The following is a 592-nucleotide window of genomic DNA, read 5'->3' as shown; positions in this document are numbered from 1 at the left end:
TATTTGGAGTAGCCTAGATGCATATTGACATCACCACTGAGGCATTTAATAGCATCTAACTGTCAGATACGCAGTATGTACTGTATATAGGCTACTTGAATGTAACAAGCCTTCCCTATCCAGAACGAAAAGCAGGGCTAACTAACTTCTCTCTGCCAAATGTCTTACATAACAAACATGGACTTGACCGAGAACAAGCTTTCCTTTCTTCCAAAAAATGACACACTGTTCTCCATGATTTCGGAACTGCTTCTGTTAACCATAATATGATAGCACATACTATGGATGATGACGCTAACTCCAAATCCAACCCAAAATCATCTGGTGGGATTCCCTCCGGGAGTGACGCGGCGATAGGTCGCTCCTATTGGCTGGAGGCAAAAGGCGAATTCTCCATTTATGGATCGTTCGCGCCGTCCATCTCGTCAGCCAGCAGCCTCGAAGTTTAACTTTCCAGTTCGCCTGGATTGCGACGGTAGTCTGTGCCACTGCGCGTCGAGATCACAGCTCGAACGCAGCTCCGCAGTATGGACAGGGGATACGGGTCCTGAGGACATTCAATCCGACATTTTCAGGGAAAACATCTGGCTTA

General features: G+C 46.8%; 1 protein-coding gene across 1 annotated transcript in view; it reads left to right on the top strand.

The window, feature by feature from the left end:
* Positions 1-469: 469 nt before the first annotated feature.
* myo1ea (myosin IEa) overlaps positions 470-592 on the top strand; it is a gene marked incomplete at its 3' end in the record, with an annotated part of 37,102 nt that continues 36,979 nt past the window's right edge. The window contains 1 exon segment of the mRNA XM_062524056.1: positions 470-592. This exon segment is cut by the window's right edge and continues 153 nt beyond it.

The sequence above is a fragment of the Sardina pilchardus genome, chromosome 21 (assembly GCF_963854185.1).
Source record: "Sardina pilchardus chromosome 21, fSarPil1.1, whole genome shotgun sequence".
Taxonomy (NCBI): Eukaryota; Metazoa; Chordata; class Actinopteri; order Clupeiformes; family Clupeidae; genus Sardina; species Sardina pilchardus.
This window is presented reverse-complemented; position numbering and strand designations above follow the sequence as displayed.